Below are 12,839 nucleotides of genomic sequence, written 5' to 3' on the forward strand. Positions count from 1 at the left end.
GACGAGGCCCGGCTGCCTCACTGGAGCCCCTAGGTGCCTTGTTCATTCTGTGTCTGCGCCCAGGCCAGGGCGGTCCCTCGGGTGAGGCTGCCGGCCCAGGGGTGGCGGCTCCACAGAAGAGCTGTGCCTCGGGGGGCCCTGGCTGCAGGAGCTGGTGGCTCAGAGTCATGGACTTCAGGGTTAAATGGAGCGGGGGGCGGGTGGGCGTGGAAGCAGATTGAATGGAAGGAGGAAGGTGCCTCCCACTACAACTCCTACCACCCTGCCACCCCCAGAAGGGAGCCTGCCTCTGCCAACTGCCTGGCCGAGCCTCCCTTCCGCCTAGGCCTCAGCTGCACCCCAGCCGGTGGCAGGCTGAGCCCGAGCTCGGTGCTGAGATGGGGCTCCACGGTCATCGAGAGTCCTCCCCAGGGACTTCCCTGGTGGTCTCGTGGCTGACTCCATGCTCCCAATGGAGGGGCCTGGGTTCAATCCCTGGTCAAGGAACTAGATCCCATGTGCTGCACGTGGCAGCTAAAGATCCCGCATGCCACATCTAACACCTGGCACAGCCGAAAAAAAAAGAATCCTCCCTAGGAATTAGGGAGTGGGGCTGTCCTGGTCTGTCTCCTGCCTTGGTGGTGGGGTGGTCCCCTTTCCTTACCCACTCCAGGCACCTGAGCCAAGTTCCTCTGTGGAAGAGAAATGCCTGGATGTTTCTCCCTGCTTAGGAGGAATGAGCCAGAGGGAAACTGTTTACACAGACCTTGATTAGGAATTGTAAAACATTTGTTTTCTGGAAATGAGCCGCTTCATTTAACATTTGGCCACTTGTGTGCGGCTTTCTATGGGCTTCCCAGGTGGTACAGTGGTAAAGAATCCTGCCAGTGCAGGAGATGCAAGAGATGGGTTCAGTCCCTGGGTCAGGAAGATCCCCCGGAGAAGGGGATGGCAACCCACTTCGGTGTTCTTGCCTGGGAAATCCCATGGACAGAGGAGCCTGGCGGGCTGCAATCCATGAGGTCTCAGAGTCAGATGCGACTGTGCACGCACACACTTGGCTCTCAGACACTCAGCTTACCTTCAGAATATCAAGTCCTGCCTTCAGGTTAGGGTTTCACCCCTTCCCCACCTCCAGAACTGCCTCTGCACCAGGCCCACGCTAACAGCCCTGTGACACAGGTCCTGCTATTTTTCCCATTTTGCAGATAGAGGCATTAAGACTTCAAGAGGTTAAGTGACAAAGAATATCCGTAGTAATTGGTAGATGTTGAATGAGCTCAGGCCCCAAATCTACTGATTTCTTTCAAATCAATATTTCTCAAAGCTATAGCTGTTCCTATATCACTTTTGGGGGACCACACTACATGGCTCGTGGGATCTTTGTTCCCCAACCAGGAATCAAACCTGAGCCCTAGCAGTGAAAGGGCCAAGTCCTAACCTCTGGACCACTAGGGAATTCCTCACTTATCACCTTAATGAGTGTTTGCCATGGCCACAAGCTGCTTGTAGTATTCCTAATTTAATTTTTAATTAAATTCTGTTTGTTTTTTAATTGAAGTATTGTTGATTTGGGCTTCCCTGGTGTTTCAGATGGTAAAGAATCCACCTGCAATGCAGGAGACCTGGTGATCCCTGGGTTGGAAAGATCCCCTGGAGAAGGGAATGGCTACCCACTCCAGTATTCTTGCCTGGAGAATTTCATGGACAGAGGAGCTGGGTGAGCTACAGTGCATGGAGTCGCAAAGAGTCAGTGCTGTGTTTCATGTATAAAAGCCATTCAGTTATTTATATATATACACCATATTTTACATAACTATATATTCTTTTTCAGATTTGTTTCTGTTTTAGGTTATAAGGTTGACTATAATTCCCTGTGCTATACAGTAAGCCCTTGTTGTTTCTCTATTTTATATATAGCAGTGTGTATATATTAACCCTAACCTAATTTATCCCTCCCCCTCACTTTCCCCTTTGGTAACCAAAAGTTTACAATCTATGTCTGTAGTCTATTTCTCTTAAATAAGTTCATTTGTAGCTTTTTTTTAGTTTCCACATATCAGTTCAGTTCAGTCACTCAGTCATGTCCGACTCTTTGCGACCCTATGAATCGCAGCATGCCAGGCCTCCCTGTCCATCACCAAATCCCAGAGTTTACTCAAACTCATGTCCATCGAGTCGGTGATGCCATCCAGCCATCTCATCCTCAGTCGTCCCCTTCTTCTCCTGCCCCCAATCCCTCCCAGCATCAGAGTCTTTTCCAATGAGTCAACTGTTCGCATGAGGTGGTCAAAGTATTGGAGTTTCAGCTTTAGCATCATTCCTTCCAAAGAAATCCCAGGGTTGATCTCCTTCAGAATGGACTGATTGGATCTCCTTGCAGTCCAAGGGACTCTCAAGAGTCTTCTCCAACACCACAGTTCAAAAGCATCAATTCTTCAGTGCTCAGCTTTCTTCACAGTCCAACTCTCACATCCATACATGACCACTGGAAAAACCATAGCCTTGACTAGATGGACCTTTGTTGGCAAAGTAATGTCTATGCTTTTGAATATGCTATCTAGATTGGTCATAACTTTCTTTCCAAGAAGTAAGTGTCTTTTAATTTCATGGCTGCAATCACCATCTGCAGTGATTTTGGAGGCCAAAAAAAAATAAAGTCTGACACTGTTTCCACTGTTTCCCCATCTATTTGCCATGAAGTAATGGGACCAGATGCCATGATCTTCGTTTTCTGAATGTTGAGCTTTAAGCCAACTTTTTCACTCTCCTCTTTCACTTTCATCAAGAGGCTTCTTAGTTCCTCTTCACTTTCTGCCATAAGGGTGGTGTCATCTGCATATCTGAGGTTATTGAGATTTCTCCCGGCAATCTTGATTCCAGTTTGTGCTTCATCCAGACCAGCATTTCTCATGATGTACTCTGCATAGGAGTTAAATAAGCAGGGTGACAATATACAGCCTTGACATACTCCTTTTTCTATCTGGAACCAGTCTGTTGTTCCATGTCCAGTTCTAACTGTTGCTTCCTGACCTGCATACAGGTTTCTCAAGAGACAGGTCAGGTGGTCTGGTATTCCCATCTCTTTCAGAATTTTCCACAGCTTATTGTGATCCACACAGTCAAAGGCTTTGGCATAGTCAATAAAGCAGAAATAGATGTTTTTCTGGAACTCTCTTGCTTTGTCGATAATCCAGCAGATGTTGGCAATTTGATCTCTGGGTCCTCTGCCTTTTCTAAAACCAGCTTGAACATCTGGAAGTTCATGGTTCACGTATTGCTGAAGCCTGGCTTGGAGAATTTTGAGCATTACTTTACTAGCATGTGAGATGAGTACAATTGTGCGGTAGTTTGAGCATTCTTTAAATTGCCTTTCTTTGGGATTGGAATGAAAACGGACCCTTTCAAGACAAGCAGGTCATGGTGGAGAGGTCTGACAGAATGTGGTCCACTGGAGAAGGGAATGGCAAACTACTTCAGTATTCTTGCCTTGAGAACTCCATGAATAGTTTGAAAAGGCAAAATGACAGGATACTGAAAGAGGAACTCCCCAGGTAGGTAGGTGCCCAATATACTACTGGGGATCAGTGGAGAAATAACTCCAGAAAGAATGAAGGGATGGAGCCAAAGCAAAAACAGTACCCAGCTGTGGATGTGACTGGTGATAGAAGCAAGATCCGATGCTGTACAGAGCAATACTGCATAGAAACCTGGAATGTTAGGTCCATGAATCAAGGCAAACTGGAAGTGGTCAAACAGGAGATGGCAAGAGTGAACGTCGACATTCTAGGAATCAGCGAACTAAAATGGACTGGAATGGGGGAATTTAACTCAGATGACCATTATATCTACTACTGTGGGCAGGAATCCCTTAGAAGAAATGGAGTAGCCATCATGGTCAACAAAAGAGTCCGAAATGCAGTACTTGGATGCAATCTCAAAAACGACAGAATGACCTCTGTTCGTTTGCAAAGCAAACCATTCAATATCACAGTAATCCAAGTCTGTGCCCCAACCAGTAAGGCTGAAAAAGCTGAAGTTGAACGGTTTTATGAAGACCTATAAGACCTTTTAGAACTAACACCCAAAAAAGATGTCCTTTCATTTTAGAGGACTGGAATGCAAAAGTAGGAAGTCAGGAAACACCTGGGGGTAACAGAAAGATTTGGCCTTGGAATATGGAATGAAGCAGGGCAAAGGCTAATAGAGTTTTACCAAGAGAACGCACTGGTCATAGCAAACACCCTCTTCCAACAACACAAGAGAAGACTCTACACATGGACATCACCAGATGGTCAACACCAAAATCAGACTGATTATATCCTTTGCAGCCAGAGACGGAGAAGCTCTATACAGTCAGCAAAAACAAGACCAGGAGCTGACTGTGGCTCAGATCATGAACTCCTTATTGCCAAATTCAGACTTAAATTGAGGAAAGTAGGGAAAACCACTAGACCATTCAGGTATGACCTAAATCAAATCCCTTATGATTATACAGTGGAAGTGAGAAATAGATTTAGGGGACTAGATCTGATAGATAGAGTGCCTGATGAACTATGGACGGAGGTTCATGACATTGTACAGGAGGCAGGGATCAAGACCATCCCCATGGAAAAGAAATGTTTGGGGAGGATTTGTCAAGGTGAACACAAATCTTAAAAGTGCTTTCTTCACCTAGTAAAAGCCTTAGCCATTTGAGAAGATAAACTTATTTGAACTGGTGTTTATAAACTAGTTTTATATTATTTATTTATATTTATATATTTTTATATTAACAATATACTATACCTGGTAGCTCAGATGGTGAGGAGTCTGCCTGCAATGCCAGAGACTTGGGTTTCATCCCTGAGTCAGGAATATCCCCTGGAAAAAAGAATGGCTACCCATTCCAGTAAATTTGCCTGGGAAATCCTATGGACAGAGGAGCCTGGTGGGCTATAGTCCACGGGGTTGCAGAAGAGCTGGTCACAACTGAGCCACCAGGCACGCATATGAGATTTTGGGTTCTGTTGATTTGTTGTGTGTGTTTGTCCTGAATTGCTCAGTTGTGTCTGACTCTTCTGAAACCTCATGGACTGTAGCCCACTAGGCTCCTCTGTCCATGGGATATTTCCCAGGCAAGAATACCGGAGTGGGTTGCCAGTCCCGTCTCCAGGGGATCTTTCTGACCCAGGGACTGAATCTGAGTCTCCTGCATCTCCTGTGTTGGCAGGTGGATTCTTTACCACTGTGCCACCTGGAAAGTCCATTTATAAATTAGTCTTAAGTGGTAATACCTGATACATGAGTAAGTTTTGAAATTATGAGATCTCTGCTTCTGCTTACTTGTTGTACGTATGTTATCGATATGTCTCTACCTGTGGATGGTATACCCAGATTGGGTAGGGGTCCCTGGAGCAAGAGAACCAGAGAGACTTATATCTCTTCTCTGACATGAGAGATCTGTCTTGGCCCAAAGCCATTTCGTCATGTAAGCCTGGACACAGCACTTTCCCTTGCACAGGTCTTGGTAGTAATGATCTCAGGAGAAGGGCAAACTTATCAGACAAGAGAAATAACAATTGTAAATGTAAGAAATCAGGTATAAAGACTCCATGGCTTGTACAAAGAAGCCTGGCATGCTGCAGTCCATGGGGTCGCAAAGAGTAGGACACGACTGAGCAACTGAACTGAACTGATAAAGACTCCCAATCCTATTTCAAAGGTAAAAATGAGCCTGAAGCACTATCTTGAGCAGTTTTTGAAGAATTTAAATCATCCTCCTAAGGCGCTCAATCATCAGATCAATTGGAACCTAAGGCACATATGATGGCCTTTGTGGACCCTCATTATTTCAATCAGCTACATCTTGAACTCTGTCCATTGCCCAAGCCCCTTCCATGAATAAGCATGTACCCTTAGCATAAAAATTCCCCATTTTGCTTTTTGGGAAGAAGCTGCTTTGGGGAATATCTTTGTGTTCTCCCTACTGGCCACAAGTAATAAATCCTTCCTTCTTCTTTCTCTCGCCGCTGTCCTATGACCTTTTTAATGTACTAGCTAGCTGTATTATTTATATCCTGTCTGTTTTATAAGATTGTTGTTTCTTAGGTTACCTGATAGGTAACCAGTTTTCTGACCAAATTAATGATGATTAAATGTCCTGAGGCAATCGATCACATATGTAGCTCTCCATAAAATTAATTGTAGTGGTACAACTCTGGTGGCTCAGTGGTAAAGAAGCTGCCTGCCAATGCAGGAGACAGGAGTTCCATCCCTGGGTTGGGAAGATCCTCTGGAGAAGGAAATGGCAACCCACTCCAGTATTTTTGTCTGGGAAATCCCATGGACAGAGGAGCCTGGGGGCTACAGTCCATGGGATTGCAAAAAAGTCTGACACGACTTAGCAACTAAGCAGCAACAACTCTAGGTATAGGAAGGAGTAACAGTGGAGGAACACTTCCTGGATCATTAGAGACTAGTAAGACAAGTGACCCAGAGAATACGCTGTTAACATGACCTCATCCAGACAAGGCACACAAATGACCTATCAATGGAATCCTCATTTGACCTAGGAATAAGAGTTCCTAACGCCATGGGATGAATTTGCCATGAGATGCTGCCTCCCAAACTTTGGTTGAACTTACGACCACAAATGGGAGAGACTATAATGACAACAACAGCCAAGGAACAGAGAGAACTCACTATCCAGTTACACAGAGGGTTAAACCAAAATCTACTGCAGACACCTAACAACGGTGTGTCCTCGGGAATTCATGACGGAAAAAACAGAGTGAGGGATTTTATATTTCAGATAAATGGGTCCCTATTCAGTTACTTCCTAGCCATTCCATTCTGCAGGGGATCTTCCTGACCCAGGGATCAAACCCGGGTCTTCTGCATCGTGGGCAGATTCTTTACCCTCTAAGCCATCAGGGAAGCCCTTCACTGGTGGTTTCCTTTTTTTTTTTTTTGCTTTCAGACAGTTAGTAAGGCAGGAGATAGATGGACTCCAGGCTCCATTTACAACTGTCCTCTTGATTACATTTCTTTGAGCAGCAAAAACATGGGCTTCAGACCAGATACTTACAACGAGTCTCCCATTTACATTTCCAGAGACAAGAGATTAGGTGGGCTTCAGGTTAGGCATTTCCTGTCAGCCTTCTGTTTGCACTTTGAAACAGAAATAACAACAGAAACAGAGTAAATAGTCAGGCTTTGTCTCCTGAGGACATTGTAAGATAACAGTCATGGCAGGAATGGAGAGGGGCTAAACCCTTGTTTGAGTAAAAGATCCATATATTTTCCATCCTGGGGGCAAGGGAGACATTGCACATGTGCATAGAGACTTCTTGGGGGTCAAAAAGGAGGGGCACCACCCCAGAATAGGCGATGCCAAAGCCCCCCATAGGCTTCTGGGCAGGATTCCATTTTGGAAAAATTTTGCACACACATATTGAGGAGGGTCCTAGGGCAGGTCAGGTGTGGGAAAAGAAACCAGATAATTTGCCAAAGGTAAACAAAGACCTGACAGAACATGGTCCACTGGAGAAGGGAATGGCAAGCCACTTCAGTATTCTTGCCTTAGAACCCCATGAACAGTATGAAAAGGCAAAATGATAGGATACTGAAAGAGGAACTCCCCAGGTCAGTAGGTGCCCAATATGCTACTGGAGATCAGTGGAGAAATAACTCCAGAAAGAATGAAGGGATGGAGCCAAAGCAAAAACAATACCCAGCTGTGGATGTGACTGGTGATAGAAGGAAGATCTGATGCTATAAAGAGCAATATTGCATAGGAACCTGGAATGTCAGGTCTGTGAATCAAGGCAAATTGGAAGTGGTCAAACAAGAGATGGCAAGGGTGAATGTCTACATTCTAGGAATCAGCGAACTAAAATGGACTGGAGTGGGCGAATTTAACTCAGATGACCATTATATCTACTACTGTGGGCAGGAATCCCTTAGAAGAAATGGAATAGCCATCATGGTCAACAAAAGAGTCCGAAATGCAGTACTTGGATGCAATCTCAAAAACGACAGAATGATCTCTGTTCGTCTCCAAGGCAAACCATTCAATATCACAGTTATCCAAGTCTATGCCCCAACCAGTAACGCTGAAGAAACTGAAGTTGAACGGCTTTATGAAGACCTACAAGACCTTTTAGAACTAACACCCAAAAAAGATGTCCTTTCATTTTAGGGGACTGGAATGCAAAAGTAGGAATTCAAGAAACACCTGGAGTAACAGGCAAATTTGGCCTTGGAATGCAGAATGAAGCAGGGCAAAGACTAATAGAGTTTTGCCAAGAAAATGCACTGGTCATAGCAAACACCCTCTTCCAACAACACAAGAGAAGACTCTACACATGGACATCACCAGATGGTCAACACCGAAATCAGATTGATTATGTTCTTTGCAGCCAAAGATGGAGAAGCTCTATACAGTCAGCAAAAACAAGACTGGGAGCTGACTGTGGCTCAGATCATGAACTCCTTATTGCCAAATTCAGACTCAAATTGAAGAAAATAGGGAAAACCACTAGACCATTTCAGGTATGACCTAAATCAAATCCTTTATGATTATACAGTGGAAGTGAGAAATAGATCTAAGGGCCTAGATCTGATAGATAGAGTGCCTGATGAACTATGGAATGAGGTTCGTGACATTGTACAGGAGACAGGGATCAAGACCATCCCCATGGAAAAGAAATGCAAAAAAGCAAAATGGCTGTCTGGGGAGGCCTTACAAATAGCTGTGAAAAGAAGAGAGGTGAAAAGCAAAGGAGAAAAGGAAAGATATAAGCATCTGAATGCAGAGTTCCAAAGAATAGCAAGAAGAGATAAGAAAGCCTTCTTCGGCGACCAATGCAAGGAAACAGAGGAAAACAACAGAATGGGAAAGACTAGAGATCTCTTTAAGAAAATTAGAGATACCAAGGGAATATTTCATGCAAAGATGGGCTCGATAAAGGACAGAAATGGTATGGGCCTAACAAGCAGAAGATATTAAGAAGAGGTGGCAAGAATACACGGAAGAACTGTACAAAAAAGATCTTCATGACCCAGATGATCATGATGATGTGATCACTAATCTAGAGCCAGACATCTTGGAATGTGAAGTCAAGTGGGCCTTAGAAAGCATCACTACGAACAAAGCTAGTGGAGGTGATGGAATTCCAGTGGAGCTGTTTCAAATCCTGGAAGATGATGCTGAGAAAGTGCTACAGTCAATATGCCCGCAAATTTGGAAAACTCAGCAGTGGCCACAGGACTGGAAAAGGTCAGTTTTCATTCCAATCCCAAAGAAAGGCAATGCCAAAGAATGCTCAAACTACTGCACCATTGCACTCATCTCACATGCTAGTAAAGTAATGCTCAAAATTCTCCAAGCCAGGCTTCAGCAATACGTGAACCATGAACTTCCAGATGTTCAAGCTGGTTTTAGAAAAGTCAGAGGAACCAGAGATCAAACTGCCAACATCCACTGGATCATGGAAAAAGCAAGAGAGTTCCAGAAAAAACATCTATTTCTGCTTTATTGACTATGCCAAAGCCTTTGACTGTGTGGATCACAATGAACTGTGGAAAATTCTGAAAGAGATGGGAATACCAGACCACCTAACCTGCCTCTTGAGAAATCTGTATGCAGGCCAGGAAGCAACAGTTAGAACTGGACATGGAACAACAGACTGGTTCCAAATAGGAAAAGGAGTACGTCAAGGCTGTATATTGTCACCCTGCTTATTTAACTTCTATGCAGAGTACATCATGAGAAACGCTGGACTGGAAGAAACACAAGCTGGAATCAAGATTGCTGGGAAAAATCTCAACCTCAGATATGCAGATGACACCACCCTTATGGCAGAAAGTGAAGAGGAACTAAAAGCCTCTTGATTAAAGTGAAAGAGGAGAGCAAAAAAGTTGGCTTAAAGTTCAACATTCAGAAAATGAAGATCATGGCATCCAGTCCCATCACCTCATGGGAAATAGATGGGAAAACAGTGGAAACAGTGTCAGACTTTATTTTGGGGGGCTCCAAAATCACTGCAGATGGTGACTACAGCCATGAAATGAAAAGACTCTTACTCCTTGGAAGAAAAGTTATGACCAACCTAGATAGTATATTGAAAAGCAGAGACATTACTTTGCCGACTAAGGTCCTTCTAGTCAAGGTTATGGTTTTTACTGTGGTCATGTATGGATGTGAGAGTTGAACTGTGAAGAAGGCTGAGCGCCAAAGAACTGATGCTTTTGAACTGTGGTGTTGGAGAAGACTCTTGAGAGTCCCTTGGACTGCAAGGAGATCCAAACTGTCCATCCTAAAGGAGATCAGTCCTGATGGACGTGGGTTTGGGTGAACTCCGAGAGTTGGTGATGGACAGGGAGGCCTGGCGTGCTGCGATTCATGGGGTCACAAAGAGTCGGACACGACTGAGTGGCTGAACTGAACTGAACTGACAAATCCTTAAGGAGGCTGTAAATTAGATTTTGGATGATGGAGTAGTTTGAATTTTAAAAGGCCTCTTTTCCTTTTTCCCCCTTTGGTTTCAAGTTCTACCTGATAGAGTTAACTGGGCTCAGTTTTAGGCCATTATGAACTGTATTTCCATTTCTGATTTCTAGAGGTTTGCGAGACAAGGACAGTTGCTTTTGATTCCCAAAGGAGCTGGCCTGCCACCAAAATGATGTCAAAAGATTGATTTGTCCAACTACATTATCTTTCATTTTCTACTTTATATTACTTAGAGTATTTCCAACTAAAATGGAAATAAAAAGATTTCTATATTCTAGAACTTTAGGATTCAAACTAGCATGCCTTCAAGAGTTTGCACAGGGTGTTCAACAAAGGCCATTATTTCTGATCGGGGGTTCTGCTCAAACTCAGACCAATTCACCCTAGGAGGGAAAAAAGTCTCCATCATTGCTTTTATTAGTTCTTGGCTTTTACCAAATACTGAATGGGCTCAGGCAACCCTATTGATTTCCTTTAGCATTTTTAACTAACATTTTTGAGAGGCAGATTTATATGGGCTCTCTTACATGCCAGGCAGGGGAAGTTTTCCCAGTGAGATATAGGTCCATCCCCACAATACAATCCAGAAAAGGAGAAGTAGCCATCTTATATAAAGCTCACTCAAATACACCAATTTTATGTAAAACTGCATCTCTCAAACAAGTCCACTAACCCCAGTTTAGAAAAATGTAGAAGGCTGGAAGAAAAAAGTTACACTTCAGATATCTGACTAGCAATGACTTAGGGCAACAGTTAGACCAGTTAATCAAGTTCAAGATTGACAAGAGGCCCTGGATCCCTTGGCTCCACCACTCACTGGGGGACCCCAAAGCCTTTTATATAAGAATGGATAAAATGGTGGAGTGGGGGGATAAGGAAGGTTTCTGGGACTCCCTGCATGATGGAGACTTGTTAAGAGGGTCCTGATGGAGGCTAAGGGTAGGGGTATAAGAGTTGATGGAACTGAGATGTGCCCTACTGTTTGCCTTCTTCTGATTGGCATCTTTCATTCTAGATTGTTGGTGAAAATCTGTTGCCTGCAACAAATGTCTCCTTATTCCCATTGCTGTACAGTGTTCCATGTATCACAGTGGGACAATTTTTTTTCCCCCCTTTTTCCTGCTGATGAAAGTTGAGCTGTTTCCAACATTTTGTGTGTGTTAGTCGCTCAGTCGTGCCCAACTCTTTGCAACCCCATGGACTATAGCCCACCAGGCTCCTCTGTCCATGGGGATTCTCCAGGCAAGAATACTGGAGTAGGTTGCCATGCCCTTCTCCAGGGGATCTTCCTGACCCAGGGATCAAACCCAGGTCTCCCGCATTTGCCATGTGAGCCACCAGGGAAACCGTTTCCAGTTTTTCGCTGCTTATTAAATGGTGCTGCTGTAAATGGGTTGGCCACACATGCCACAGAGTGTGAAGGACATTTTACCCAGAGTAGAAACTCTCCATCCTGGAACGAGTGTGTCCTGATGTTGCAGGGAAGGCTTGTGTCTGCAGCGAGTACAACTCCCATCTCCCCCTTTCTCTCCAAGGCTCACAGAGTGGGGTTTTTGCTCTTGCCCACCTGGAGGTCTGTAAGAGCACCGTGTGGTTGATGCTACCTCGCTTGAATGCCGTTCTACTGTCTCCTTGGGTGAAGAAGCTCTCCAGTGGTGGGTGGACAGGCAGCTCAGGCGAAGGGGAGAGTGGTTGGCAGAGGAAGGACAGTGGCAGAAGAGGGAGCAGGGAAGGAGCTGTCCAGGGGCACTAGCAGGAGGGAGCCAGCTAGGAGGGCAGGGACCAAGCAGAGGGCAGGTTCTGAGGGCCAACGTACCTGCCTCTCCCACCTTTCTCAGCCATGACTCCCCACCTGCCTCTGCCCAAGCGCCCCCTCCTCCAGCACCACCCCTCCAGCAGCACCTTGCAGGCAGACCTCATCCGTGGATGAGGATGGTGGAGGGCCCAGCATCTCCCCACCTCTGTGCCCTCTTCTAGCCCCTGAAGTACCAATCTTGTGACCTTGTCTTGGGAATTATTCATACTTCCAGGTCCCACAGGAAGCCACTCGACTTCCTGCTCCTCTCCCATGAGGGCCGGACATTGTAAGCAGGGTAGGTCCCTGGGCTCCAGCCCGTAAGCTGTCCACACTCTTCCTATTGCCCAGCCGAGGGGACCTCCATCCTTCCCCAGGACAGTGTTCGGGAGCATGAATAGGTCACCATGCCCGGACACTCCTAGACAGGAGGCCCCACCCTGGGTGGGTCTGTGGGGGCCCCTCTGGGCCTCAAGGATGCTTTCCATGTGGTCACTGCTCAGGAGACGTTAACTGGAATCAAGTGTCTCCTTCAAAGAGCAAGTAGGTGCCCAGCTTCTGATTTCAGTC

This window comes from Ovis aries, chromosome 2 (genome assembly GCF_016772045.2).
Source record: "Ovis aries strain OAR_USU_Benz2616 breed Rambouillet chromosome 2, ARS-UI_Ramb_v3.0, whole genome shotgun sequence".
NCBI classification, from domain to species: Eukaryota; Metazoa; Chordata; class Mammalia; order Artiodactyla; family Bovidae; genus Ovis; species Ovis aries.